General features: G+C 43.5%; 1 pseudogene; it reads right to left on the bottom strand.

Moving 5' to 3' along the window:
* Window positions 1-3250: 3250 nt before the first annotated feature.
* LOC147904111 (copalyl diphosphate synthase 1-like) lies at window positions 3251-26970 on the bottom strand (annotated as a pseudogene).
* Window positions 26971-26985: the final 15 nt, after the last annotated feature.

Genomic DNA, 26985 nt, shown 5'->3' with positions numbered 1-26985 from the left:
AGAGTTTGACTACTCAAATCATAGGAGTCAAAGTAAATATGGATGAAGATGTGTGTATATCAATTGTATTGAAGAGTCTACCACATGAAGACTATGGTAACATTGTTACAATACTTATTAATATTCCTACACCAAAACTCATGGTTATTGTTGAGTCACTTATGGAGGAAGAAAAGAAGATCAAGCAACAGCAAGGATATCATTACAATGAAGCTTATTTCACCAAGAATACATTCAAAGGATCAACATCAAAGACCTTCTCCAAGGATAAAAGCAAGTGTCATTCTTGTGGAAAACTAGGCCACTTTGAGAAGGGCTGCTTCACTAAGAAAAGGCTTACTACAAACCCCGTCGAAGACAATGAAGATGAAGAAGAAACAAAAGGCGTCGAGGCCAATTTTATTGAACATGAATGGTATTTTTAAAGCTTAATGTGTGTTGGAATAAGGGTTCTCTACCTTGGGTAGTCCCCCTAAAAATATTGTATGGATTTGAGTGTGAGTGTGATTTTGTTTTATTTTGAGTAATTCATAGTGTCTAGGGCTACTCCTAGTCATCTTTCAAAAGAAACCCCAAGGGGATTGTAAACCAAGAGACAATTTAGAGTGAGACCATGTTGGGATGAGGATGCCCAAATGAGTCTACTACCGATGCAACTAGAGTGAGTTCCAGGTTGGGATCATGAGTGTTGGCATTAGAGGTATGAAGTTTCCCATGGACCACTTCTAGGGTTGAGGTCATCAATTTGAGGGGGGTATGTTGGCCAAATTGATGTAATTAGGATAGAAATATGGGACACATGAGTGTGTATGTGAACATATATGTGTGGATCTAGATTTGATTGGTCATAGTCAATGGACATTGTAGAGTGTATGTGAACATATATGTGTGGATCTAGATTTGGTTGGTCATAGTCAATGGATGGTGGAGTGTTTATATGAACATATACATGTGGATCTAGATTTCATTGGTCATAGTCAATGGATGGTGGAGAGTTGGCTAAGTCTTCAATGATTTCATCCATGAGGTCAACATCTATTGTACTTTACCTATATAAGGCTACTTCTACATGGTAATATATATGCTCTTTGGTCTACTCTTACAAGATATGGATTCTTACCTCTATCCTCCTTGAGCTCTCCAACTCCTACTCTAGCTTCTGATTACAACATCTTGACCATTCACTCGTGGGCGGTCCCCTTCCAATTTCATGTGCTCAATTAAGAATTCCTTCATCATGATTAGAATCATTGAATTGCCGAGTCAATTCCTTGCTCAGGCATGATTTCAATGGGATATCCAAGTATACATATGATATTCTCATACAAGAACATTGTTGTGCTTTAGGCATTATTGTCTTGTAAGGCTTTTGCTTCAACCCATTGGGTGATCATATGTGTTGCCATCATGATATGTCTCGCAAGGCTTTTGCTTCAACCCATTTGGTGACATAATATGTTGCCACCATGATGTGCTGCAACATGATAATAGAGAAACAATGTGAGAAGAATAATGCATAAAATACACAATACAAAAAGTGTACAGAATGGAAGAGAAAGAGAGACAGGGATATACGTGGTTCACCGAGTGTGGGTTACATCAGTTTTATGTTTTTCTTATCTATCCAACAAGAAGATATAAGATACAAGCAATATATCCACTTCTCTCATGCTATATGAGCCACACCCTTACTTTACAAATTCGACCACATAATTCATGCACCAATTTTCAAGTTTTTTTGGCTTCGAAGGTGCTGCCTCTGAACCCCTACCAAGGGGGGCCTTAATAGCTTTCTCCAACTCCTCTTGGAATCCCCTAACAACATTAGTAGGGGGCATTTCCCCCCCTTCATAGAGTGGGCATAAACACACTTGAGCACAACACACAGATAAAAATAAACCCCTAAAAAAAGGATCTGTGTCCACATACAACATGACACTCATTTTTGCCTAGGCACGTGGAAACTTCGAAATAGACCAATGAAATCCAATCCCCATTGTTACAAAGGTTCCCATAGGTAGGTTAGCCATAATGGCATCAGATCTTGGAAGTTTGGCATTCCATATCCATTGGCATGGACCACGATTCTAGCAATGTTTTGCAATATTTGCGTAGATGGTTCTCCCCCATAGCCATGCTAAGATTATTCAAAACTATGATTGTAGTGGAAAAGTGACCATGACGTGCTCATCTATGAGGATTTCTCTTTCACGCAGAAAGACACATCATCAGAGGACCATGACTCCCCCCTTTTGATACACGCGGTCACCTATTAATGTGTACTTCCAAGATGTGAGGGCAAATTTTGTCATTTATCCATAGATTCATCTTTGAGAAATATTGCTGTGGAGAGATAAGCATGCTTATTCTCATACATCGACACTTAAATAGTCCAAATTGGGAGATATGTTTCATGATCTCTTCACATGATTATCCTCATCTATGCCTTTGATGGGTTTCTTTCTTTGGTACAAGTAAATGATGCAGTAGTGAGATGAACCAAGTTTGTGATGAATCCAAAAGTTGAATTCTTGTAGTATTCGCATCCATCTTATCAATCAATCATGTTTTCATGATTGGTTTGTTGATCAAGTAGAGAAAAACTTGGTGGCCTACATAGAAAATGAATGGGTTTCCCAAAAGATTACCAAAATTATTGAGCACTTTACACCATTTTGACAACTTTTCTTTTTTGTCATTGCATAGTCATCTCCGTTGTTGAGAACCTTTGGCTCACATAATAGATGCGAAAATTCAAGTTCCCTTGTTTTTTAGAAACAATGGACTTGATTGCCATCTTGAATCTATCCACAATCAAAAGAAAGATCAAGTTCCAATATGGATGCAAGACCTAGAATGCATTGACTTGTTCTTCATTCCACTTGAACTTTGTATCTTGCCTTGTGAGATGATGAAGATGCTTGGCTACACCAATAAACTTTTTGATGAACCAACTGCAATGCTAAGGAACCTCATAAATGAGTGCACTTGCTTGATATTATTGGGTCTTCGTCTTTGTATTGCATTGATTATGGCTTCTACATCATGATTCACCTGAGAACACACAACAAGACTTCTCCATCATGATGCATTTGCCTAAGATTATATGCTCCAAAAAGACTCCTGAGAACACACGTTTGTGGGAGTTGAGGGAGATTTGTGTTTCTTGAAACTTTAGGAAAACCTTCTATAGGCATTCTAAGTGCGTGTGATTCATACTATAGTAGGAGAAATCATCCAAAAATATGGCTTAAAATTTGTTGATGTACTCTTGAAACATTTCCACCAACATGGCTAGTGCATCTTCAACCTGAATGGTATCAATTGTCATGCATATGCCATTCAGTGGTAAAGGTTTCCTTCTCTTGGTCTTCTTCATCCATGTTTTGATTGCACCCATTGTATCCATCACATAATACATCTTGTGCCCTACTACCTCATCTAAGATGCCACCCATGAACGATTACTGTTATAGTTTGAAAGTTATAACAAAAAGGTACTAATGTAATGGTAAATCCTTCCACATTGCACATTGATGCCATGCCAATTCTATAGGCATAAGCTCCACTTGATTGTCTATTCATTGAGATTCCAATAGAAAACATAGACCCTCAACTTGCCATTTTCCTTTGGAGCATTTACAATTAGGAACAATCGATTTCTTTAGACAACTTGTTGGTAGATAAGCGTGCATTTAGTAGTTGGTCATTTTTTGCCTTCACCAACTTGGAATAGTTTGGGTTAATTTGGTACCTTTGCTATCAAATTGCATTCATTTGGTACATTGTTGGCTCTTTCCCACAGCTTCCACAGGAAGAGCATGGTATTCTTAGTATGTAGGGTTCCGAGGCTTTTTGTCACCTATAGATATATCAGGGTTGTCATTTGTAGTATACATGTAGCTTAGGACCTCGAGTCATATTCTAGTGAGATACATAGGCTTAAGTGTGGTAAGCAACCATAGTGCATGCATATGTGAAAGGAACGTGCATTGTCATGGTTGAGGTAATGAAGGCTTTCACTTCATTAGGGGTTGCAGGGTTTAGGAGGAGTTTAAGGGTTAGAGAGAGGTTCAGGGTTTAGAAGGAGGTTCCAAGATTTAGTAGGATGTTGAAGATTTTAGAAGAGGTTCCAGAGTTTAGAAGGAGGTTCCAGAGTTTAGAAGAGGTTCCAGGATTAGAAGGAGGATCCAAGGTTCAGGGTAGAGTACAGGGTGGAGAACTCGTCTCCCTCATAGTTCATGGAGGCTAAGGGTTGATGAACTAAGGGTTTAGGGGGAGCATAGGAGTGGGAGAGGAAGAAGATGTAAGAGCATGGGGGAAAGAAGAGAGAGGAGGGAGGAGGAGGGAAGAGAGATGAGGGAGGAGGAGGAGGAGGAGGGAGGAGGAGAAGGGAGGAGGGAAGAGAATGGAGGAGGAGGGAGGAGGAGGAGGAGGAGGGAGGAGGATAAGGGAGGAGGAGGGAGCAGAAGAAGGGAGGATGAGGAGGGAGGAGTGGAGGGGGAGGATGGGTTGCAAGGTTGGAGAAGAGGGGAGGAGGAGTTACAAGGTTAGGACATGCTTTTTGGACGTGGAGTACAAGGAAGCAAAGACACTTGAGACAATTGCTTGGAATACCAAAGTAGAACTCAACACAATGCCCCAAAGAGTGTGGGCTTCATTCCATTATGGGGTATTTATACAAGTTGGAGAGCTTCTCTCTCTGCATGTAGGAATTGTAAGACATTCTCTCTCTACATGTAGAACTTGCATATAGAAGTTGCATGTAGGAGTTGCATGTTAACTCGCATGTTGCATGTTGCATGTAGAACATGCATGTAGGAATCACATGTAGGACTTGCATGTAGAACATGCATGTAGGAATCACATGTAGGACTTGCAAGTAGAAGTTGCATGTAGGAGTTGCATGTAGAACTCGCATGTAGGAATAAAAGTAGAACTTGCATGTTGAGGATTCCTAAGAGAGATTATTCCTAGCCTTATGCAAGTACAAGCGGAGCTTTGCCACTACTCTACACACATTTTGTACTACCTAAGTCCATGTTGGCACAGAGACAACATACTCTCGGATCCATTTTATTACCCATCCTCGGGTTATGGCTTATTGTGTGAGCACGTACCTGGGTTGCCATGCGTGCAGTCCAGTGGTTGTGGAACTTGTGTCATGCCGGTCAATCCTACTATAAAGACTTGGCACCATACAATTTTCGCTCAGTTTCTAGGTAGCTCGTATCCACCATTTGTTCGAATAGAGATACGTGGTGTGCTTCTAAGAAGATGACTCTTTGATAGAGTCGACTTGTAATGAGCATCAACCTGCTGTTCATTGGGATTGAAACTGAGTGGAGGCAAATGGCCATCGAGGAAACATGGGACCTCCAGAATGTATTCTAATGTTTTGCAGAAGATAGCACTTAGGCGAAGGAAGCGATCAATATTGACGCGCATTATTTGTTCATGCTGCTGAAGTGCTTGGATCATTGTGCCTTGGATATTCCATTCTACACCAGAGTATGGTTGGATCATTGACCAATTAATGGTGCGATCTTCATCCAAAGTGTGTATGTTGGCTTTCCATCTTTTACGTGGTGGAACTGCATAAAACTTGGGATGGGTTTTGAGACATGGAGGTGCACGTAGGTACTCTTTCAAGAAGATTACATGTGCCCACCTAAGGTAAACACATGCCTATACTAGGCATAACATGCAATCAAGTACAGCCGAGACCATTTAGTAAGGTGGGATAAATTGGACCTTATCACAAAAATCCTAAGTATAGCACCATGGTTTATGATGAGCTAGAAAAACTCTTAGATGCCGGATTCATCTTACGAGATAGAGCACACTGATTAGGTTTAACCCATCGTCATTGTGCCTAAATGCAACAAGAAGCTCAGAATATGCATAAACTTAAAGAATGTGTGTCACCATAATTAGGGATCACTATCCCCTACCCTTAACAGAAATAGTGTTGGAAAAGGTTGCAGGTTCTGAAATATATAGCTTCCTGGATGGCTTCAGTGGCTATAACCAAGCTCTTCCATCTTGTCCGCATGCTTCAAAAGATTGTCTAATGCACATCTAATGTTGTTTTCAAACATGCTAATTCCTTCTATAGAGCATGAATAGCATGTGATACCCCTTCTTCTTGATGTTTTATTTTCTTTGCATCCTCAAATGTAGTAGCTACATCCTTTATAGATTGCTTATTTTCATTCAACACAGTCATATAGTGTCAAAGGATGGAGTCAAGATGGATGCTGCAAAAGTTGAGGCCATAAGGAGTTGGCCAATTTTGAAAAATCTGCATGAAGTCAGAAGCTTTCTTGGGTTTGTATTGCTATGAGAAATGTTGTTTAGTGGATTATTATCTTGCATCCAATAATCCATCTTCTTGAGGAGCTTACATTGCCTCTCCACAATTTTCTTGACACTTTTTGCACACTCTGCCCACACCAATGTGTAATTTTTCTTCTTGAAAGGACTATGTGCCATTTTGCATTGCTCCAATACAAAATCGTGTGCAAAAAGAATGGAGACTCAAGTGTTTGAGAGTATGCACTTATTCACCCATGTGCAACAATACCAACTCCTTACGAAAATCTAGCTTCAAAGTCCTTAAGTGAACCTTGCCGTGCCCAGAATGGTGGGCGTTTGTGATTATAGAGAGAAAATCATTTTAGAAACATCAATGTCTAACAAATAGCAAGGGATTCGCCTGTCCAAACTTAGATCATACTACTTATGTAAGTATTTTTGGATCAACAGAGTCATGTCTATTGAGGCAAGTCTATGCATGGTGTGTGCCAATAATACGTGTTTGAAATGCAAGCTCTTGATATAGTTAAAATCAAATGCGTATCCTGCTATGCAGCAAGGTCTGAAATGCATGGTCTACCATACCCCCATCATAGATGACTACATGATCTGATGGCCTACATGCTACCACCTTGTGCACATTTTTTGCTTCGGGGTGTTTGTGCATGCAAGATCGCTACGAAGAGAATGTCATTTGCCATTGCTTTGGTCATGGACAAATCAATTCTGCCTGCTTGCAACAGCTATCTATGATGAGAAAGTAGATGCTGCAGCTCAACTGGCCATTTGGGCACAAAATGCAAAAGACAAGGAGATCAAATTGAAGAAGCCCAGCCTACCTGACTATGAGGAAAAGGAGCCCGAAGGGAGGAACTAGCCCCCCTCAGGAAAGTAGCAAGAAAGGCTGAGCCTACAACCAGAAAGCTCAAATCAAGGAAAGAGGAAGCGACATGAAGGGAAGGGGCATGGTATTCCATTAGGAGTGCTTTGGTTTCATCTTCTTGTCAAAGTTGTTTCCCAATGAAAACCAGTTTTTCTTCCTTCCCTTCAAGGGCGAGTTTTATTGTGTGAGTTTTTGCCGGTCCCTCATAGATTGGAGTTTCTCCAATGCTATTGGTTTCTTGAACTTCAGATTATCTTAGTGGTCTTGGCATTGCTATTGGGACACTTCCACTTGTGTAATTCTTGAAGCACTCTGGCACTTCTCAAAGATGGGCCTTTGATGGTGTTGAACTAGCTTGACATGTGCCATGTTATTGGGTGGCAAAGTTTCGTTAACCCTAGTCATGGAGGACTGATGCTTCCCGTAACCAAGGACATCCCAGTATTATTTGATAGGATTTTTTGGGGAGATCCAAGATTGTGAATTAGAGGGAAAAGCGAACTCGTGCGACCTTTGTGGACACACCATTCACTATTCCCAAGGGTTTAGCTCGTGAATCATCAGCAAGGCGTTGTTAAAATTAGCCTTTTGCATTGGTGGGAGATGCCATTCATCGTAGAGATCCTTTGATAGGACATTTACACCTGCTCCACCATCCACTATGACTTGGACTTCATTATATGTGTTGTGGATCAAAGGCACAGTAATGTTGCATATGCCATCTCTCTCACCCATCTGCACAGGGATATCTTCGATGTTGTCCATAGGTGGAGGGGGATTTGTGAGTTCAATCTTACCTTTGAAACTTTCCCAGAGATTGGGACAATTCCGTAGGAGGATTCCAATGGGAATTTACATAGGGCAACTCAGGATGCTAGAGAGTGCGGCTCCTTCAAGTTGATGTGGCAGTACATTATGTTGTCGAGTCTGTTGTCGGAATAAAGGCTCGAGTATAGTATCAATACTTTGTGGGGCCAAGTCATGGATTGGATATTGAGCTTGCTTCTTAGCCTCAAATTGAGCTTGTTTCTTAGCCTCAAATTGAGCTTGTACCTTTTGTACCCATTGTTGAAGTGCCTGAAAACGAGCCTTCTCCACCTCTGCATTTGGGTATGGAGCTTCTTTTCTTTGAGGCTCGAGAGTTGATGTGGATGAGCTTGGCTACTCATTGCTTGGCGGAGGTGGAGGCACTTCTGCTTTCTTTTTAAGAAGTCGTTTTGGTTGGATTGGAATGTTAGGGTCCTTGGTGGCCTCTTTCTACTGGCGTGTAATTACATTCATAAGTTGTGATATTATGCTTGCCGGCCCCAAACTTTGCGGCCCCAGACTTTGATGGTCCACCCCAATGATGCCAATTGGGACATTAGGCTTAACCTTTGTTTATTGTGGGACCTTATTTTTCACGGGACAATCCATACAGGCATGTCCTATGCTACCACAATCTCTACAGAGTGGTTGGAAAGTAGTGGGGCTACCACGATGAGGGCACTCTGCGATCCGGTGATTTTCTCCACAATCGTGGCACTTGATTGGCGCTCGATATGTATTGGGTCAAAATTGATTTGCGCTTCTCACCATGGATAAATCTGAGGTGGCGACTGAGACAAGTAAAGCTTTTGTTCCATGACCTGCAGCATGTCTTCTTTCAACTTCATGGTCATGGCCTCTAGGTGATCTTCATTTTATGTTTCGGCAGTGGATTTGGATTTGCCCTTTTTAGAGTGCTTATCTCGTGCACTAGATCTACCATCATCACTGTTGGTGTCAGAGTCGGTCATGCCATCCTCGATATCAATGGCTGCCGCATGAGTAGCACTGAATGTTTTATAGATGCTAATCTTTTTCATATCCTTGCAGATTTTCTTCCTTAGTCCTATAATGAACTAGGCCGTGAGGTAATTTGCATCGGGGTGTGGGTCACATTTGGCAATTAATCTTTTCATCTTGCCCAGATACGTGCATACATCTTATCGACAGCCTTGTTCGATCTTGCGTAGTTGGAGAGCGGGATCATCTTGTAGTCTCTTCGTTTGAAAGCGCCTTTTGAATTCTGTTTGAAGCAAGTCCCATGTGGCTCGCTCTTCCACTAGGACGTCTAGGTACCATTTAGACGCTTCATCGGTTAAGGCCATGGGAAACTAGGCCACCTTGGTTTCATTGGATTGATCTCCACCCGCTAGGCATGCGGTATCAAAATGCTAGAGGAAGCGGGCTGCATCTCCCCTACCATTATATTTGGGAAGTTCCAGCTTTCCCAGGGGGCACCTGCCTTGATTATTATTTTTGCGATTAAAGAAATTGCTACCCTCCGTGTCGAGGTCAATATCCCCATCATCATCGCGACGGCATCCAGTCATGTTGTGGTGTGGAGGAGTCAAAGGGATTTCTTGAATTTCAGGGGGGGAATTGAGGTAGAGGATTGTCGGAGGTGGTGGTTGCAGTGGAGTTGTATGTAGATTTGGCGAGCATTTGAGTCGAAGGCATTGGTCAGAGCATAGCTGCATGTAGATTGGGCAAGAGATGCAAAGAGTGTCTCTGCCGCAAGTGCAGGTGTTGATGTAGTTATGCTTGGAGAGTTAGATTTATTTTAGTGTTGTAGGGACCATCGTGTTAATAATGTGCCTAAGATTGTCCCATGTGTGTAGGGAAGTGTGCCGGTGCAAATGGATCATTAATCAGAGGTCACCACATAAAGATATGAGCGAATTAGTGTGAAACGAGGCCCACACGGGGGCACAAATGAGTGAGTGCTAGGGATGCCCAAATGGTGTGCAATGGGCTGAAAAAATGCCCCGTAGTGTGGCATTTTCGTGTGTGAAATCTTGGTTCAAACGGGGGTCGAGTTTGGGTCCCAAATGGGTGTAATACGAAGTGTTGAAGTAGGTGAGGGGTAGTAACTGATCTAGCTTAGTTGACCTAATTGGCCCAGTTAGTTTAACTAACCTAACTACCCTAACTATTTAATTATTGTAACTAGATAGTTACTAACCTAACTAGGTCTATTTAGTTAAACTAACTAGTAGTTAAACTAACTAGTAGTTAAACTAACCTAGCTGTAAGTAACTAACCTAGAGTTAACCCAACTAACTTAGGTTAAATCTAACCTAAGTTACAACTAACTGATATAAGGTATATCAAATCTAATCGAGGTTACCGCTTAACTAAACTAAGGTAAAACTAATCTAACCTAGGTTAAACTAATCTAGCTAGGGTTAATCCTAGGATTAGATTAGGGTTTTTTTAATAATTAATATTTAAATTAATTATTTTAGAAAATTGAGAGGGGGCATCGTGTGGCGGCGAAGGTGGTGTGTGGGGGGGGTTTCACGAACAAGGGGGAGGGGAATTTGGAGTGGAGGGGAAGGAGGAGATGGAGGATGATAGGGAGGACGATAGGACGGAGGGCGACAGAGAGGTGTCATTGGTGAGGCGAGCGGTCGCAAGGAGGCGGAGGCAATGGTTGAAGGAGGTGGAGGCGATGGTTGAAGGAGGCGGGGTGGGCATCATCATTGGCGGTTGGTTGCGCTGCCCTTGGCAGGCACTGTGTGCGGGCATCGCCTTGCCTTTAAGACAAGGGCTTACAAGCCCTTTAGATTGGCAGGGCTTATCGCTCGTAGGGTAGGGACTGGAGCAGCCGACGAGGGGGTAGAGAGAGAGAGGGGAGGGAATAGAGAGAGAGAGAGAAGAGGGGGGTTAGAGAGAGAGAGAGAGAGGGAGAGGGGTGGTGGAGGCAGGGGGCGTTGGAGAGGGGGGGTAGTGGTGGAGATGGAAGGGGGGGTGGAGATGGAGGGGGGTGGTGGTGGTGGAGATGGAGGGGGGAAGGGGGGGTGGTGGTGGAGGGGGCGGGGGGGAAGGGGGGTGGTGGAGAGAGGGGGGGTGGTGGAGATGGAGGGGGGGGGGGGAGGGGGTGGTGGTGGAGAGGGGGGGAGGGTGTGGAGATAGAGGGGGGGGGTGGGAGATAGAAGGGGGGGGGTGGAGGGTGGAGGGGGGGATGGTGGAGAGGGGGGGTGGAGGTGGAGAGGGGGGGGGTGGGGTGGTGGAGATAGAAAGGGGGGGGGGGGGTGGGGAGAGAGGGGTGGTGTAGGAGGGGGGAGATGGAAGGGGGGGGGGGGTGGAGATGGGGGTGGAAGGGGGTGGTGGTGGAGGGGGTGGTGGTGGAGAGGGGGGTGGAGGTGGAGATGGAGACTGGGGGGTGGGGGGTGAGGAGATGGTGGTGGAGGGGGGAATGGTGGACAGGGAGGGGGTGGTGGTACAGGGGGGGTGGAGGGGGAGGGGGAAAAAAACTTGATGAACGAAAAACTTTGACGGAAATTCAAAGGGAGGAAGAGATGGTCACCTTAACGCTCTCCAAGTCATTCTCTATGTAAGAGGATTGTTAAGGATGAATGGACAATGGGTGGATGGCTAGGTTATCGCTACGAGATGGGCTCTAAGTAACTCATCGTGTGAGGATGGGAGTAGAGGGGTGGTCGATGGAGAGGGAGGAGTGTCTTGCATAAGGCTTGGAATGGGGAAGAGGATGGAGGGAAGATGTGAAAGAAGAAGAAAGAGGGGGTGGAGTGGGTTTTTATAGGAAATGGGTGTAGGTTTAGGGCTAAACCCTAAACTCTTCCTGAGTTATAACTTTTCATGGTTAGCTCAATTTGCTCTTCTGCAAAAAGGTAAAATGATCGAAATTGCAAGCTCTACGCATTTATGTCCACTACCTAGCCTGATTTATTTATCAAGTGGCTTCTTTTTAAGAAACAAAGAAAATTTCTTAAGGTTGTAACCCAAGGTTGATTCTTGGGGTTGATATGTTTGGCTAGAGTTGGAAAAAATTTTACTCTCCTTGCCCTTGAGTGTTATGTTCATGAAAGTTCGTAGTAGTTTATTTTTTTACACATACCTACGTATGTTTACTCGTTACTTAAGATGCTAGTCTCCCCGGCAGCAGTGCCAAATGTTAGCTCTTTCCCACGGCTTCCGTAGGAAGAGCAGGGTATTCTCAGTATATGCAAGGTTCCGAGGCTTTTTGTCACCTACAGATATATCAAGGTTGTTGTTTATAGCATATGTGTAGCTTAGGACCTCGAGTCGTATTCCAGTGAGAGACATAGGCTTAAGTGTCGTAAGCAAACAAAGTGCATGCATGTGTGAAAGGAACGTGCATCATCATGGTTGAGGTAATGAAGGCTTTCGCCTTCATTAGGGTTGCAGGGTTTAGGAGGAGTTTAAGGTTTAGAGGGAGGTTCAGGGTTTAGAAGGAGGTTCCAAGGTTTAGAAGGAGGTTGAAGAGTTTAGAAGAGGTTCCAGATTTTAGAAGGAGGTTCTAGAGTTTAGAAGAGGTTCTAGGGTTAGAAGGAGGATCCAAGGTTCATGGTAGAGTACATGGTGGAGAACTCCTCTCCCTCCTAGTTCATGGAAGTTAAGGATTGAGGAACTAAGGGTTTAGGGGGAGCATAGGAGTGGGAGAGGAAGAAGATGTAAGAGCATGGGGGAAAGAAGAGAGAGGAGGGAGGAGGAGGAGGGAAGAGAGAGGAGGGAGGAGGAGGAAGAGGAGGGAGGAGGAGAAGGGAGGAGGAGGGAGGAGAAGGAGGAGAAGGGAGGAGGAGGAGGGAGGAGGAGAGGGGGAGGATGGGTTGCAAGGTTGGAGGAGAGGGGAGGAGGAGTTGCAAGGTTAGGACATGCCTTTGGACGTGGAGTATAAGGAAGCTTGGACACTTGAGACAATTGCTTGGAATACAAAAGTAAAACTCAACACAATGCCCTAAAGAGTGTGGGATTCATTCCATTATGATGTATTTATACAAGTTGGAAAGCTTCTCTCTCTGCATGTAGGAATTGTAAGACATTCTCTCTCTACATGTAGAACTTGCATATAGAAGTTGCATGTAGGAGTTGTATGTAGAACTTATAAGAAAACAATACAACGTCTGTGCTCAACAGATAATAGAATCTCGTACACAAGAGAGAAAAGTAGATAGTATGGAGAATAAAAAATTTGATTACTATAAAACTGATACAATAGATGGCGCTGCCTCCCAGCCATGCGCTCCTATGCGAGAAGCTTCAATGGCATGCTGGAAACAGTAGAGGATGGAGGCTGGATGCTAAGGAATCAGGGTTGCTGTAGTCAGCGATGAAATGGGCTTCAGGAGCTTGCTCTTATATAGCCACCAGTCGTAGTCGGTTAGACCCAATTGGGTGACTGACCCAGTCTCCCAAAACAGCCGACTGGGGGTCGGTCTCAAAATTAGGCCATCGACCACACGATAGAACCGTGGCATAAAATAGAGCAACTTACCTACAGTTTTCGTTCGGCCCAGAGCCATTCGAGATCATCTGGCGCTCCAAACGAGCCCCGCAACCTGAGAGTGGGTTGCCCTGAGAAATGCTCCATCTATCCTCAATGCGGTCAGTCATGGGATGCCTTCCCGCACTTGCATATAGTAGTGTGCCAACTCCGTCCAGCCATCAGGCCACACATGACCCCCATTTGGTGTCCAAACTAGGACCTACCGGATAACCGAGCTACTCAAATGCCTTCTCCTCATATGGGGGGCTTACAAGTAGAGTTGGCTCATTCCTGCATAGTTACACGAGAGTGGAGCATTGATATCTAACACCCCCCCTCAATGTCCACCCACAAGTGAACTTACTTTTTCAGCCCAATGCCAAGTCAATGAAGATGCCTCTCCAGCAAGTCTCTTCCAAGAGCCTTCGTGAAGATGTCCGCAGCATTCTCTATAGTTGGACAGTACACAAAGTCGACCTTTCCATCCATGATGAGCTCGTGTACAAAGTGATATTGAATCTCAATGTGTTTTGTGCGAGCGTGGAACACAGGGTTCTTTGCAATCGCCATGCAACTCTGATTGTCACATAATAACTGCATAGGCTTGTTCTGCACTGCACCCATGTCCCCTAAAATCCTCCTCAACCACACTGCCTCGCAAGAAGTAAAGCATGCTGATTTGTACTCAGCCTCGGTAGAAGAAAGAGCAATTGTGGGTTGCTTCTTGCTAACCCATGACACAGCTCCAGATCTAAGAAACAGTAACCTATCACTGATCTGCTGCTGTCCATGTCTCCTACCCAATCCGAGTCACAGAATCCAGTCAAGATGTTGCCCTTGGTATAGGTGATGCCATAATCAAGTGTGCCTTTGATGTATTTCAGCACTCACATCCCTGCCCTCCAATGGTTCTCCCGGGGCTTATTGGAAAACCTGCTTAGTACACCAGTCACAAAGCTGATGTTCGGCTGTGTGTTGCACAAGTAAATCAAACTGCCCACAAGACTTTTGTACTTTGCTTCGTCCACCAGTGGTGATAAATCCTCATTTGAGAGCTTCACATCAACCTCCATAGGGGTGCTTACTGTCTTGCACTCAGCCATGCCAAATGCCTTCAGAGCATACTTCAGCTGTGAAATGAAGATTTGTTTTGGCTCTTTCCAAACTTCAATCCCCAAACAGAAATGCATCAGTCATTTCAAACTCTCTTCCTAGCAAATGCTTTGTATGTGAGATCTTCTCTTCATGGTTCCCTGTTATGACAAGGTCATCCACATAAAGGACCACGATTATACACCTGCCTCCTTCTTTGAAGATATATAAATTTGCATCAGATGGGCTCCCCCTGAACCCGTTTTGCAGAAAGTAGGCATCAATCTGCTGGTACCATGCTCATGGGGCCTGTTTCAACCCGTAAAGTGCCTTCTTCAGTTTACAAACTTTACCTTCTGAACTAGGGATCACAAAACCTGGTGGTTGTTCCACGTATAATACCTCCTCCTTGAGATCTCCATTCAGAAAGACGGATTTTACATCCATCTAAAACACGGGCCAACTTCCTTGGGCTGCTAAAGCCAAAACACTGCAAATTGTGGTTAGTTGTGCTATGGGAGCAAAAGTATCTTGATAATCAAAACCATGTACCTGTGCGAATCCTTTTGCCATGAGCCGAGCCTTGTACTTATCCAATGTGCAGTCGAACTTGTACTTGGTCTTGTACACCCACTTGGTGCCGATTACCTTGCATTTTGGTGGACGATCCACAAGGTCCCAAGTGTTGTTCTTCATTATGGAGCCATACTCCGATTGCATAGCCTCCATCCACCTATCATCATCCTGTGCCTCTTCAGGACACTTGGGTTCATCAGCACAAATCACCTCTGTCATCAAAGCATAGTTGACCAAGTGTTCCTGCGCCCTTCTTTGCTCCTCTAATCTCTTGGACCGGTGGTGTTCAGATGGCTCCTCCTCAATGGCTGGAGGTTCTCTGCCGTCCAAAAGTTGCTTTACCCACTTCAGGAATGGTCGTTGCTGTTGTGGTTTTGCAGGCTCTTCTTTATCTTGAATCCTCCCAAGCACCATTGGGGGAGTTCGGTCTACTGTTGGTGGTTGTACTGGATGGATATCCTGGTCCTGGTTGTCTGGGAAGGAAGCATCCTCCTCCAATTGATGCGGCTATTCTGAGAAAACCACATTGTGACTTACTATTACCTTCTTGGTAACAGGGTTATAGAGACGGTAACCCTTCACCTCTTCACTGTAGCCTAAGAAAATACACTTCCAGCTCTTCGGTTCCCATTTGGTCCTATTAGCATCAGGGACATGCACAAAACAGTCACATCCAAAAACTTTGAAATGTGCAACTGAAGGTTTCTTACCAGAAAAGGCCTACAGTGGAGTCATCTCGTTCACAGCCTTCATGTAGCTATGATTCAGAATGTAAACTACCATGTTACATGCTTCAGTCCAAAAAGACTTTGGCAAGTCTTTCCCTTTCATCATACTCCTGGCTATTTCGCAGATGACTGCATCTTGCGCTCTGCTACTCCATTTTGCTGTGATGTATGTGGCGGGAATTTTTGCCTCTTGATCCCGTGACTTTTGCAGTAACTTTCGAATTCACTTGATGTGAACTCACCACCTCTGTCTGATCTCAACTTCTTCACCTTCCTCCCTGTTTCTTTCTCGACCATTACATGCCATTCTTTGAACTTACTAAAAGCCTCATCTTTAGTCTTTAGGAAGTATATCCATATCCTTCTACTGTAGTCGTTGATCAGTGTCATGAAGTAGTAGGAACAACCCAAAGCTTCTGTCTCCATCGTTTCGCAAAGGTCCGTGTGAATGAGCTCTAGAGGAGCCTTTGCCCTACTAGCCTCTTTAGGAAAGGGCTGCCGATGCGACTTGCCCATCATGCAAGCTTCACATACATCGGGCAGATCTGTAATTTCTGGTAGGTCTGCAATCATTCCACTTTTGCGCATCTCCTTTAAAGAACTAAGGTTTAGATGATCAAACCTCTCATGCCATAGCTTAGTGTTCTTCACATCCGCTCGAGCACTGAAAGCTGAGAGTTCGTAGATGTTGTTGCATCGTGTACCTTTACCAACGACCTTCCCTTGAAGATCCAAAATCTGTGCACCATTCTTATCGAATTAAACTTTGAGGTCCCGATCCGTGATCGCAAAAATGGACAACAAGTTCCTCTTAATATCTGGCACATAAAGAACATCGGACAACTATTTTACAACTCCATCTGACTTGAGAGCAATCGTACCTTTTCCTTTTGCTGGACATTTTGCATCATTGCCGACTGCTACCAAGATGTCATTCCCTATTGGATGTAGAGAGGTATACCAATCCTTCTGACTGGTCATGTGGCGCAATGCACCACTATCAATAATCCAAGGTTCATCCACAAGTACATGAATAGCCTCTGTGCAAATCTCCTCAATTGCTATGAACAGCTCTACTAGTACTGCCTGTGCACTGTTGTTGGACTCTTAGTTTACTCCGTTCTTCTCATCTACAATCTTCTTCTAGCACTCATTCTACTTGTGCCCTGCCTTGTTGCAATAGAAGCACTTGATCTTCTTCTTTCTCTTTTTATCATAAGAAGAAGATGGATTACCAGAGTCCTTACCCTTACCTTTCTTTGATCCAGCATAGAAAGCCGAATCTTCTCCAGTTCTCGTCTTTTGACGCATCTCCTTCAGTTCTCGTCTTTTGATGCATCTCCTCCTCCAAAAGCATCGCGCTGAAATCCTCAAAGTTGAGGGGCGGATTTCTATTTTGCGTATTCAACATTGTAACAAGACTGTCGTACTTTGGTGGGAGAATCCGTATGCATCTTCGTGCTAGATTCTCACTGGTGATGGTGATGCCAATTGCAGTCATCTGATCGCGTAGATTCTTCACCCTGGTGATGAACTGCTTTGCCACTTCAGACGAAAAAAATTTCTAGTTCGCGAATTGAGTCTCTAGATTCTGAATCCGCGTCTGATTCGTGGTCTCGTACTGATTTTTAAAGACCATCCATGCCTCCTCTATTGTGGTGACATGTTGAATTAACGCCATGATGGAGTCACTTACACTGTAGACAATAGAACACAGTGCATCTGTATTTCTTCTTGTCCACGCGAGAATCTCATCCGCAGTTGGGACTATCTGTTGTCCTGCATTGGCTGGATCCGGTCTCGCAACCGGCTTCATGTCCACCCTAGTAGCAGTATCGCAAGGCTCATATGCACTTAGGATGGTCTTCATTTTAAACTTCCAGAGTGGATAGTGCCGTCCAACTTTCCACTTTCGCCGAACGGTGGAATTCACAATCTTGTGGGCTGGGCCCTCTCTCAAAATCTGCTCGCAAACAGAAACACACTACCAAATCTTCTTGCTAGAGTCTAGGCTCTGATACCATGTAAGAAAACAATACAACGTCTGTACTCAACAGATAACAGGATCTCGTACACAAGAGAGAAAAGCAGATAGTATGGAGAATAAAAAATTTGATTACTGTAAATCTGATACAATAGATGGCGCTGCCTCCTAGCCGTGCGCTCTTGTGTGAGAAGCTTCGATGGCATGCTGGAAATAGTAGAGGACGGAGGTTGGATGCTAAGGAATCAGGGTTGCTGTAGCCAGTGATGAAATGGGCTTCACGAGCTTGCTCTTATATAGCCACCAGCAGTTGTAGTCAGTTAGATCCAATTGGGTGATCGACCTAGTCCACCCAAAACGGCCGACTGGGGGTCGAAATAGGCCATAGACCACACGATAGAATTGTGGCGTAAAATAGAGCAACAAACCTACGGTTGCTGTTCGGCCCAGAGCCATCTGGGATCATCTGGGGCTCCAAACGGGCCCCGCAACCCGAGAGTGGGCTACCCCGGGAAATGCTCCATCTACCCTCAATGCAGTCAGTCATGGGATGCCTTCCCGCACTTGCATGTAGCCTAGTTGGCAAGTTAAAATATGCTTTGGCCAGCTCTAAATATATTGAATTATTCACCAGAGGGAGCCTGTAGAAACACATGTTTAGATATGCTTCAATCACAACCAAGTATGGGAAACATATAGTATAACACTCATAAGAATATTTTGTAGTCTATCACAATCATCAAACCACTACCAATCTTGATAATGAGTAAATTATGTGTCAAGTCCAAAATAGTGTCCCTCTAGCAGTGCAAAAGTATCAAGATTAAACTATCTATCAAGTCCAATGCAATGTCGATCTAGTAGTGCAAAACAATAGTTTAAAATACCCCTTATCTCAGATACCTATACAATGTCTTTCCAATCCAAACATCATCAGCGCCCTATTGATCCAAAAATTTCCTTGTCCCTACCCATTGCAAACTTGCATACTAGGGAAAGTCAAGTGAGTATTTCACCTGCACAAACAACAAGGATGCACTTGTAGAGATTTCATCTAAGAGTATATCTTGGTTATGAGTGTGCAAAAGTATTGAACACAATTTCTTACTTTCCTAAATGTTAGTCTTGTGCATTGTGTGACTTACCTCCCCTTGTAGATCCTTCATGATGACCCATTTGTTGCATACTGCATTTTTCTCTTGGTTCTCGTGCCTGTTTCTCGTGAAGGAATTTTGTCGTAAATATCTCCGCCTCTTCTAGTATTTTCTCACTTGGAAATCTCAGGTGTGAAGCTTGGTGTTGATCAAACAAACCAGTTATGGATTGACTTGTTTGTCCAGGAATGCAAAAAAATTCATCATTTTCCTTGAATTGGTTGAATACGGCTACAAGTGCACATTAAAGATACTTGTAAACAATGTAGTTATCTAAACGGCCAACGTTGGATTACACATTTCCTGAGTGTTCCTTTGTGTATATACAATTGATGTGAAAAGTCATTATACACTTCAGATGTTTTATTAGAATAGTGCTAAAACGTCTAAATATGCAAGTAAGCTTGCCTGTCGATACATCATATCCATTCAATCGTAAAATTTGAAACCCCATTGCAGTGTCATCAAGCTGGGGAAGTGTTAACTCCCTCCCCCAACATATTCCACGATGGCTCCACCATATGTAACTCATAGATAAGAAGGCAATTGACTCCAGATTTCACATCTCTAAACACAATGTAATGGATACATGTATACATAGTGTTGTCGCATATACTGATAAACATAATCAAGAGAGGTTGTGATTTCCTCTTTAAAGTGGCATGGTATTCCAAGCCTTTCAAGTTGGTGCTCAAATAGGTTGTTAGGGTAAACATTGGGCACTGTAAAAGATAAAATCCAATTCAATTGTGTCAGCTATAAAATTCAAAAATTACTCGACTAGATCCATCGTTCTAATGGATCTCCCAGGTTTTGTAATATGAGTTGTAAGCTACTGACAAGCAACCACTCCATAAGAGCAATAGAGTGAGTGCATGGGGAGAGGGAGACAAAGAGAGACTACACACACAAAACACAAATAAATTAATAACCACATTTTCGACTTACTTTTACGCATCCATCCCCCCCCCCCCCTCTCTCTCTCTCTCTCTCTCTCTCTCTCTCTCCCTCTCCCTCTCCCTGTGTGTGTGTTCTCACAAAAAACAAGTGTGTGTGTGTATGTTTTGTTTAGTAAGATGTTTTGAAAAATCTGAAATTTTTCATGTCATTTTGCCATACAAGGACAACGCTTTTTTATAGGTCCAATATATAAATAAACAAAAAAATATATTTTTTTTACACGCACACAAAGATCTTAAGAAAGCTTCGCTTGTGATAGTATTGGTCACTCAAATGGTAATGTGTCGCAATATTGAGATATATACCTGCGTTATCGAATTTGTGAAGCAAGGAGTTTAGATACTCTAGGCATTTAGGGTCTCCGGTGTACAATAGGGCACAAGCCGTGGAGGCTGGCGATGAGAGGAATGAGCCGTTTTTCTCTTGCAACTTGAGAAGCTTTGGTCAATCAACGAGCTTGTGCAGCCCTTCCATGGAGTAGAGAAGAACTGTTGGATGGTTGTGGACAATTGCCATTGGAATTCTACACACACAGAGGCCGATTAAGTTGCAGATTGTAACAAAGGCGTGCAAATAGGAATTACCGAATTGCTTGTGTATTAAACAGTTCTTAGAGAAAGTTGCATCAAGAAATTAAGTAGAGAAAGTTGTCTGACTCACTTCTCCAACTTCCGTTCCCTCTCCAGAGTGATCCTCTTTAAAATGGGTAAGTCATATGGAAGATCAATACCTAAATCTTTTGCGTCCTGTAGCAACTGAGGGAAGACAAAACAAAACAAAACAAAACAATCTCAAAGCCAACTGGCATATGATCGTCATCCTCAGTTTCCAGTTTTGTCATGTTTCTCCAGAGAACCTCCAAACCTGCTCGCTCATTCAGACAGCAATCACGTCAATTTACGCTCTCAATATTTTCAGAGCTACAGAGCTTTTCGCAATCTATGTACGCACATAAGTCTAAACTGTCCCATTTCTGACCTTTTTGTACGTTCGCTTGGCCTAGGTTCCATTTCTTCAAAGCTACGATACATGCAAGAGTGTTAGAAACTCGGTCGTACGCTAGAAATTTCCGTGCATCTCCCCATCCTCCGTCAGGAAGCTGGTTGTCGATTATCCATTGCAGTGCCATTGGAAATTGCGGTGCCGCAGAGCCATCAAGAGCCGCACCAGAGTTACCCAAGCCGTGTCATGCGCAGATACTGATATTTCGCCGTCATTCATGGATCCGAACATTTGCTTTATGGTTTCGATGCACTCTTTTATCTCCTCTGCCTCTGATAACACATAATGTCAACGTTTGAACGACGCTGGCTCGCTCGCTCGCGCGCGCGCGCTCTCTCTCTCTCTCTTCCGCACACGAGCTATTTCAATCTTTGTAATCCAGGGCTCGTCAGAAAATGTAGGATTAGCTGAATCAACGTCTAGCGAGGAAATCCTTGAGTAGCGAATTTACCGAGTTCAAACTTGTAGGTTGTAAACCCAGCAGAGGAAGCTGCATTAACGAGGAGAGGCTGGATTGATCAGTGACGTCCGTAGTATAGAAATCTGCTTGCGCAATTGTCATGGATGTTTATTAGAGCCAGTGCACGCGGAGCAAAAAATGCTCAGCTGGTTCGACTTTGGTTCTCACCTTCACTTGTCTGAATTAATCGCGCGTGAACCAGATGGTGGTATTCAATGTGAGCAGTAAAGTTTGTCTGACTGCGGCAGTGAGAAGCTGTGTGAGAGGCAGAGCTGTACCTGGCCAATTTTTTATTGGCTGGGAACAGCAGGAAGCAATGGCAGTGCCAAATGCCAAGGCGCTATTGGGTGGAGGAAAAATGGCACTAAACTCACAACCTCCAAAATCGAGGTGCCTATTTGAGCACCAAATGGGCATTGGAGTCCCATCAGTTGGGAAAACATTTACGTGTGTGAAGAGAACTATTGGCAACCAGAGGCGTATTTTTTGCTGCGTGTGCACTGAGCCTTAGCTTCCCGTATATTTCGCGTAAAATTAAATCCTTCTAGAAAACAATGCCTTTCAACTGATGCATTGACCAGACTTTACGCTATTGTTCGGAGCGCAAATTGGCTTGAGTGGGAAACCTTTCGGAACTAGAGACGACGTCCACAATATGGAAGAACCTGCGTCGGATATTACGTCTGCACATCATTATTGGAGGAGCTGTTACAACTGCAATACTCAAAAGGCTAATGTACAGCCCTGGAGGCATTTGTAAAGCAATGCAAGGGACGATCGGAGATGAGAAGCATAGGGGGAGCATTTTTAGTGCGAAAATGATCAAGAGAAATGATTTGGGGTGGAAGGTGTTGATGAGTGGCGACAGGGACGAGCGAATCAGTGTTGATGAGGAAGCCATGCGACAGTACTGAGACATTGGGTTGATGAGAAGGTCTGGGCACATGAGCAGTTTCGTTTCAAGTTCTGTTTCAAAAGCTGCCTACTGGAGCTTATCAGAATCATGGGGACATGCCTACCTCCACGGTGTTAGACCCTACCGAAACGTATCAAAATCAGGGGCACATGCTTACAGGTTACTCAATCGGCAAGAACAGTTGGTGTGGCAGATTCTCGTTGGTTATCAGAGCATTGCTGGCCTTACCTGCCTGTGCACTCTGTTTGCAATCGTCAGGCAAAAATTGGAGATCTGTTTGGCATCCGTTTGCCACATTAGCTGCTGCACGTTACCAGAACTGGTCAAAAAAGCTATCATGTGCCCAGGGTGAGAAGGAGTGTCGGCCTGGCTTTTCATAGGAGTAATTAGCCAAGTCCTAGGTTTTGGCCTTTAAAAACAATTTCAGGGCCAGCCGTCCTTCGGCCTCCAAACCACCTAACAAGCCACCCAATGTCGCCTTCCCTTATTCCTTCACAGCATCATACATAGATCCTATAAATCAATTATATAATAACTAGCATTGCATGACCAGCCCTCCCTTTCCTATCTTTAAAATTTTTCTCAGGTGCATCGTTGTTGCTGCACTCGTGATCGTGCGCATCGCTCTTGGTGCACTAGTAATCATAAATCAATTATATAATAACTAGCATTGCATGACCATCCCTCCCTTTCTTATCTTTAAAATTTTGCTCAGGTGCATCATTGTTGATGCACTTGTGATCATAAATCAATCATATAATAACTAGCATTGCATGACCAACCCTCCCTTTCTTATCTTTAAAATTTTGCTCAGGTGCATCGTTGTTGCTGCACTCGTGATCGTGAGCATCGCTCTTGGTGCACTAGTGATCATGGTCCAGTATGACCAAGTTATCATCCGTGATGAGTTGGTTGACACTTTTTGGCGTGCCAAAGGCATAGCCATAGTGATCCGTTTTCCTTTTAGAACTATATATGGGGGACGTGTGGGTAATTTAAGCCTTGGTTAATGGTGGCATCATGGTGAGTCGTGAGGGGGGGCTTAGTCTTCTTTTTAGGTCTTTAGGTATAAATAGCCTTACGGTTTTAGGGTGTCTTTAGGTGTTAGGTTCTCTACCTTATGATGCCTCTCCATCATTCTATGGAGAGGCCTCTCTTGCTAAACATTTGGGGGGAGGCTATGGCGGCCTCCCTCCCCGCCTTCTATGAGTCATGAGAGGGAAGGGCTTGTCTTCTTTTTAGGTCTTTAGGTGTAAATAGCCTTAGGGTTTTAGGGTGTCTTTAGCTCGGGGGGTTCACCTCAAAAAAAATTAGTGTACCACATGCATTCAAAAGGAGGGGAATTTTAATTCAACTTTAAAAAAAAAATTGATAAGATTACAATAACAAGAGGGGTTTTTCATTCAACTTTAGAAAATAATCACTTAGTTCATTAGTAGAGCCTTGTGTTTATATTGATGAGAAAATTTTAGTTGAGAGGCACCCCTTGAACGCACGTGATGCATAGGGTTTCTTACTAGAGCACCCCAGGTTCTCTGCCTTACGATGCCTCTCCACAAAATAAATGATGGAGAGGCCTCTCTTGCTAAACATTTGGGGGGACACTATGGCAGCCTCCCTCCCCGCCTCCCATGCTTCCCCATCCTTTAGCCCTCCTCCTTGCTGCTGCATGCTCTGCTCGTCGCACTCCTTCCTCGTTTCTTCCACTCGCTTGCGTTGCTGTGCCTCGGACGTCCGTTGCCTTCTGCGTGTTGTATTGAAGTTCCTTGGAGATGTAGTGTGGAAGGCATGTTGAGTGCTGATTTGCCTTGTGTTGTCGACCTGCGGCTATGTGGAGGCCACTTCGACGTCCGGTAATCTATCTGTGAGATCTTCTGTGGTGGCTGCGCTCTATGTGGATGCTACTTCGACCTGCGGATTCACGTTCTACTGTGAGTAGGGTACTCTGACCTGCGGCCTTCTATCTGTGATATCCTTTGTTGGGACGTGTGGACCTGCGCTCTGCGTTTCGTCTGGCTATTCAGACCTGCTCTCTGTGGGCCACACCCTTGGGATGTTCTGTGTCACTTTTGTGAAGGCACTACACCTCGAAGCGGAAGGGTTTGTTGGGATTTATGAATTGGTAGCCATTTCGAAGGACTGTGAGGTATATTTGGCTTCCTGTATTTCGTCTTCTTCAATACGCTTTGCTTTTGGGTTCAAAGATTAGGAATTTCCTTTGCTTAGTCTCTGCAATGTCTTTGTACAGGGATTTCCTTGGACCTCAAGGTGCTTGTGCAAGCCTTTGCATGCCATTGTAGATGGTGCTCACGACTGTGGGATAAACCCTATGTATCATGTGCATTCAGGGGTATTTTAAAAAACCCTCGACTAAAATTTCCCCCAAATAAAAACACCACTCTTTACTTATGAGCTAAGTGATTTTCTCTCTGCTACGTCTTGAAGGTGTTTATTGTTGTTGCATGCTTTGAAAAAGTGAGTAGGTTTAGCTGGATCTTCCTCGGGTTTTAGTTTGCTTCCTATATGCTGTGGGTTCGTCTTTTCTTGGGCTAGCTTTGACAATGAGATGGAAAATTCTTCTTAGAAACTTCTTTGGTTAAGCATACCCATGGGTCTTACTTTTTGGATTATGTAAGCTGTCTTTTTTGTTAATAGTAAGAACGAGGAGGAGGAGAAAGGCAGTAGCATTAACTTTGGATTTCCCAGGCTTTGTGGCATGTTCAGGCTTTGTAGTAGGAGAGTCTTAGAAAGTTCTTTGGTTAAGCATATCCATGGGTCTTACTTTTTTGATTATGTAAGCTATTTTTTTTGTTAATACTAAGAACGAGAAGAAGGAGGAAGACAGTAGCATTAACTTTACATTTCCTAGACTTTGTGGCATCTATTTTGCTTTTGGATTATCATAAATGACATTTCCATTTGCTGCTTGGAGAGACTGCAATGTTTGCTTGGTCTAAAGCTTTCTTTCATAAACACAAGCTGAACTTTCAGGTTTTGTAGTAGTAGAAGTGTTTTTTGAATTGAGGGAATAGAACTTAAGTACATAACTAAAATAGCAGAACTACTTTATGGAGTTGGGAAGTAGAAATACTATGCATGTGTAGAATAGCAGAAGTGCTTGGAAGTAGATCATGCATGTGTGAAATCGCAGAATTGTTTTTTGGGACTAAGCAAAGCGGAAGTAAATTTAAACTAACCAAAGTGGAAGCAAATGAGAACTACGCAAAAAAAATTTTTTTGGACCTTCTCTGTTCTTTTATTTCAACAAAGACTTTGAACAAAGATGGGTTAACCTTCCTGTAGTAAAGATGAATTTTTGAAATACTTGCATTCATTTAGCAAAGATGGGATTTTGGAATAGATTCTAGTCTTTTGGAGTTCACTTCTTGTAGCAAAGAACTTACGTCTACATATCTTTGGGCTTCTTTTGAGACGATTCTGTGGAGAGATGTAGTATCTTTGTAGTTAGGACATTTTCCTAGAGAAGTCTAGGTGAGTGGCTTTTAAAGTAGGCTTCAATGAATCCACATGTTGTGCAGCTTCTGCTCTATGGAGCGAAATAAGAACCAACAATTCATGGGAACCCAGAATCCTAGCACACATGATGGAGTGCAACCGATGGATATAGCATATGGTACTCATCTAAGAAAACTAAGTGAATAAGCGAAAGCTGAAATTGTTTAATCCTTGTATTTTGAGCATGCAGACCTTAGTGACTTTGAAAGGACTCACAAACTTGTATGTCCATTCTTATCTCAGATTCCGACAAAGGAGTTCCTAACATAGTTCCTGCTAAAAAGAGTGGAGGTGTTGCTGGTAGTGTAGGTCCAAAAAATTGGGATCCTAAGGTTGGTTCAAGTTCACCCATCACACCATTGAAGACTTCTTTCAGGAAGCATAATCCAATCAGAAAGGCCATTAAAATTGCCAACGCATATAGACAACGAATGGCAGTCCTCAGTGAAGGTTAGACAAATAACTAGTTGGAAGATTGTCCTTCGATTCTGTCCTTATAGTCAAAATTTGCTTACTTATTCCAAGCTTCTCCCTGCGTGCAGAGCTTGAAAAATGTACATCTGAATCTCAGTCCACTACACTGAAAGTAGAGCCAAATGACCCTTTGAATCAAGGAGCACTTATTCCATGTGCTAAAGCCTTAGAAAGTGTTGATAGTTTCCAAACCTTTGGAATAAAAGAACTCTCTGAAAACATCCTTAGGTTTGTGTTTGAAGGAAAGCTTTTAGCAAAATATGATACTTTTTGAGCAGCAAGAGGTCCATGGCCAAAACTGTTGAAAGCTGATCTTACGGACAGAATTGCTGAGGATATGATTACTCTAGTCGTGCCTGAAGTGTTTCTTTCTAGATTTGCTGATAGAATTGAGGTTGACCATTACATTCGAATAGAAGGAGATGTGGTCAAACCGAAAATCCCTACTGATGGAGGAACTTCTGCGTTGTCTCTGCATGTTGATGCCACAACAACAATAATAAAGGCTGAGCCCTTTCCATGCGAACTCAGATTCTTACCTGAAAACCATTAGTGAGTTTTTGTTTGAGGTTGCAACAGTTCCAAGGGCAACCAGTTCTTCCATTGAGCTTGCAACCATAGCATTTGCCATGGTGAATATTGATGC

Source organism: Dipteris shenzhenensis, chromosome 3 (genome assembly GCF_047967505.1).
Source record: "Dipteris shenzhenensis isolate YYH24624 ecotype China chromosome 3, Dip_SZ_1.0, whole genome shotgun sequence".
Lineage (NCBI taxonomy): Eukaryota > Viridiplantae > Streptophyta > Polypodiopsida > Gleicheniales > Dipteridaceae > Dipteris > Dipteris shenzhenensis.
This window is presented reverse-complemented; position numbering and strand designations above follow the sequence as displayed.